Here is a 5,208-nt window from a genome sequence, read left to right as displayed (position 1 = left end):
TCATTTTTATGGGGTTGTTAGCCATTAGTACTCGTATTTTCATGGGGCGGCTCTCAAGTACTCGTATTTCATGAGGTTATGAATTACATTTATCAATTTTTAGCTGAAGTTGTTTACTTTTGTTTCATCGAATCAACTTAATTATTTGATTACAATGATAGCAGTAGTGCTACTCTATAAAGTATTTGTACGATGTTTGGAATAAACAGTAATTTAAGTCTATGTAAACATAGTAAATAATAAGCACAAACTTAGAGCAATGTCTAAATGCCATAATAGACTGGTAATAGCATTTTAGAGAGCTGTAACATTTTTCGGTTGAAGATAACTATGGTAATTTGGCTGAAACAAATATTTTTTGTTATGCCCAGGTTTTTGCAGATAATTGTAGTTTTATCAGCATGATTGTATTGTTATACAAAATAATAACTAGAGAATATTTGTTTGTTGCAGTTTTAAGATTGAAATATCATCATGATATTATATGTGTATGTATGTGTTTTTGTAAAGCACTTTTGAACGTACATATTTTGTATGAAAAGAGTGCTATATAAGTTAGGTAGAATAATAATAAAAAAAAATATGAGCCATGCCATGAGAAAACCAACATAGTGGGTATGCGACCAGCATGGATCCAGACCAGCCTGCGCATCCGCGCAGTCTGGTCAGGCTCCATGCTGTTCGCTTTTAAAGCCTATTGGAATTGGAGAAACTGTTAGCGAACAGCATGGAGTCTGACCAGACTGCGCGGATGCGCAGGCTGGTCTGGATCCATGCTGGTCGCAAACCCACTATGTTGGTTTTCCCATGGCACGGCTCATATATCTTTCACCAGTGAACAACAGATGTAATACTTCCACTAGTGTCATAGCCAAGAGGGAAAATGTAAGATGTGGTGTTCATGAATGAAAGATACTTTTATCTTGCAAGTTTAAAAAAAACAAACAAATTTTCTTTTTATTTCATGTTTTGACTAAATTTTGCCACTTTATTGTTTCTTACCAAGTAAAATGTATTTTTTTTTCTCTGTGAAAATAACATAATGATATATTTCACTCTAATATTTTGATAATTCACTTGAAAACATGTAATAAATTTAGACACAAACAGCATGGAGATAGGTCAAATGTATGCATTCCATTTACTTTTTGCTGTTTTGTTTGATGTCCCTACTTGCTTTGTTATTTCATAGGTTTATTTCTGTGGCGACAGTCTTTAAAAACTTTTCAAATTGTTGAACTGAGCTTTTATTTGTGTATGGGTTAAATGCCAATTTTTTTTTTTAAAATATAGTACTGATAGTTATGCAGAGGTGGATGGTTTAACTAACCACTAATCATTGTGCCATAACTGACTTGTTCTCCACAAATGACAACTACTCCATATGAATTAGTTGGAGGAGTGGATAAAATTGAGACAGATTGTCTTGTTTATCATTTCCATATTGATATATTCCTCACCAGGGCATAATTATCAAACTAACAACCTCTACATTTAGGGTCATGTTTTCTTTTTTACCAAGTTTTTCAGTTTGGCTCTTACAAACTAAACATACTTCATAGCTTGAGCTCAAAGTATTTAACCCTTACCCTGCTAAATTTCTAAAATGGATAGGTCCATTCAATTTGGGCAGTACCATTTATTATTCCAAAGGGTGTTCACTGAAAATTTACTGACTGAATAGCGAACAGTGCAGACCATGATCAGTCTGCACGAAATGCAAGCTGATCGTCTGCACTGGTTGCAAAGGCAGAATCACTTGCCGCCAGCAGGTTAAATGTTAACATGGTATGTATGATGAATTTGCTTAATTTATTTTGCTGCTAGATAACAATCAGTTTCATACATTCACACACGTTGTAGTTTTTTAAAGTTGTAATTCTAGTACATTTAACCATTTATATACAGTTAAACTTTCTTTGCTCAAACATAATGGGACAAGCAAAATTTAGTAAGAGTTTTCCTTAGTTCGAGCCATCAGAAAGATATACTACATGTATATAGATATTTCCTTCACAGACAATTATGCTTTGAAAAAAGAAATGATTTGATAAAGTTCTAAATTGTAGATCAATATTTCTTTCAAATGTGCAGAACTACCTTAAACAGCCACCTGTCTTAAGCAGCCAGATTGTGTCCCTTCCATGGCTGGCTGCAACTAAGGTTTGACTGTATCATTTACAAGGTCCTTGGTTTTGCAATGATTAAATTCTAATTTTAATGTATATGAATATATATTTTTTGCAAGTAACTGGTGTTCACACAATTTCGCCTATGGCGATTAACTTGGTCAATCCATCTTGTTTATGTACATTTGTACAATGTATTTTAAAGTGATAGATACATCTTTAATGAGGTGTCTACAGCATGTTTTCATCTGTTTATGTTAAATGAAAGATAAATCCACGATATAATTATACGTTGTTTATTGTTTATTTTTATATATGTTATGTGCTGTCTAACATTTATAGAATATTTTCTTTTTTTACATGTAAATAAAAGACAAAAGAATAATTTTAAAAAAATGTTACGTCTTTTTCATTGTGAAGTATCGTTGTTTAGTGTTTTAACTGAATAACAGATAATGTTACGAAGCTGTTGGTGTCCAGTTTCATAGCTTCTGCCGATTTTAAAGAACTTTAGATATTGATTAATATTTCCACGTTCATATCCAGTTCTGAGTGTGCAATATAATACTGCACTTGACAGTAGCCCGCCCGCTTAGCACAATAGGTAGACTAGCTCCTAGACTATGATTTATCTTTTTTAGCACCAGGTAGCATTGCTCAGGTGAGTATTTGTGATCGCTTGATGTCCGGCGTCTGTCTGTCGTCTGTCTGTCAACAGTTAGCTTGTGTATGCGATAGAAGCTGTATTTTCAATTAATCTTCATGAATTTGATGTAATCTAGGCCGAGTTCGAAAATGGGTCATCTGGGGTCAAAACCTAGGTCACTAGGTCAACTCAAAGAAAAACCTTTTGTATGCAATAGAGGCTGTATTCATGTATTTTGGTCAGAATGATAACCTTGATGACATCTAGGCCGAATTCGAAAATGGGTCATCTGGGGTCAAGAAATAGGTCACTAGGTCAAATCAAAGAAAAACCTTTTGTATGTGATAGAGGTTGTATTTTTCAATTGATCTTCATGAAATTTGATCAGAATGTTTGTCTAGATGAAATCTAAGCCGGATTAGAATATGGGTCATCTGGGGTCAAAAAATAGGTCATTAGGTCAAATCAAATAAAAACTTTGTGTATGCGATAGAGGTTATATTTTTCAATTGATCTTCATGAAATTAAGTCAGAATGATTGTCTTGATGAAATCTAGGTCGAATTTGAATATGGGTCATCTTGGGTCAAAAAGTAGGTCACTAGGTCAAATCAAAGGAAAACCTTGTGTAGGTGATAGAGGCTGTATTTTTCAATTGATCATGAAATTAGGTCAGAATGATTGCCTTGATGAAATCTAGGTTAAGTTTGATTATGGGTCATCTTGGGTCAAAAAGTAGGTCACTAGGTTAAATCAAAGAAAAACCACGTGTAAGTGATAGAGGCTGTATTTTTCAACCAATACTCATGAAGTTTTGCCAGAATGATAGCCTTGATGAAATCTAGGTCAAGTTCGAATATGGATCATCTGGGTTCAAAAACTAGGTCACTTGGTCAAATCAAGGCAAAACTTTGTGTATGCAATAGGGGCTGCATTTCACACTGGATTTTCATAAAATTTAGTCAGAATGGTTACCTTGATGAAATCTAAGTCAAGTTCGAATATGGGTTGCCTGAGGTCAAAAACTAGGTCACTAAGTCAAATCAAAGAAAACCCTTTTGTATGCGACAGAGGCTGTATTTTTCAATTGATCTTCATGAAATATGGTCAGAATGATAGCCTTGATGAAATCTAGGTTAAGTTCGAATATGGGTCATCTGAGGTCAAAAACTAGGTCACTAGGTAAAATCAAAGAAAGTACTTGTTTATACTCAAGGCTTTTGCTCCAATTTTAATGATAATTGGTCAGAATTTTTTCCCCATGAAATCACTAGGTCAAACATGTTTACACTGTTATGGTGTGCTTCTCAGGTGAGCGACCTAGGGCCATCTTGGCCCTCTTGTTACATTTTTATGGTTAAATATAGCGAACTGAGTCAGACTATATCCTATGTCTAATATGATAATTTTAACATCATTCCTCTGTGATAGAATAGACTGGCTTTTGTCTCTATGAAATTGAATTCGACAAAAAAGGGGAATAATGTAGAAATATATTTATATATTTTCAGTCTAGTGGCTAGTCTACACAATAGGGAGAGCTCAGATCTACGGATCGCAGGGTCGTGAGTTCGATCCCTGGGCGGGGCGTGTGTTCTCCGTGACGATTTGATAAAATACATTGTGTCTGAAATCATGTGTTCGCCACCTCTGATTTATGCGTTACATGCGGGGAACAGGTTTGTACTGTTAAAGAATCCAGGAACACTGGTTAGGTTAACTGCCCGCCGTTACATAACTGAAATACTGTTGAAAAACGTCGTTAAACCAAAAACGAACAAAGCACTTGACAAAAATGACCATGCCCTATAATCGACATTGTTGTCTAACGTATTTTTGGTTGTGGTCAGCTTTGTTTCTGGTTTAGATAACAGTGCAAAAGAAGCTTAAGGTCCTATAAGGTACTCCTAACAGTTTCGGCCTCCGAAGATTTGGACCTTTATTGCAAAATTACATGAATCAGTGATAATGTTCATGATGTGTATATGCACTGGAATGTCGTTAAAAATGTGCAAACGTCCGAATCAAGAGAAAAGTTCTTAACATCATAACCTACATGAAATTTTAGTGCAATTCCAGTCAATCTGTAGTAAAAGTGTTTTTACATGACACCACATTCTCCGCTCTATCAATTAAAACAAAACGAATTGTAAATTATTACAAATTTACAATTTGAAACTGGTGATAGTTGCACCACGGAAATGTTGACAGCTCCTTTGCTTATCACCACTTTCTGGTGGTGAGGCTAGGGTTTAGGAGCCGTGTCAATGTACTCAATAATTTGTCTGAAGAACTACACATTTAAAAACCCGCTTATCGGGTGAAACCTTATGTAGATACATGTACCTTTTTAATTATACAGATGTGTTCTAAAACTTGAATACTTCCTTTTTAGTTTGGTTCTGTTGTAATTATGACTTTATAAGCAAACACG

The sequence above is a fragment of the Mercenaria mercenaria genome, chromosome 17 (genome assembly GCF_021730395.1).
Source record: "Mercenaria mercenaria strain notata chromosome 17, MADL_Memer_1, whole genome shotgun sequence".
Taxonomy (NCBI): Eukaryota; Metazoa; Mollusca; class Bivalvia; order Venerida; family Veneridae; genus Mercenaria; species Mercenaria mercenaria.
Note: the sequence above shows the minus strand (reverse complement) of the source record.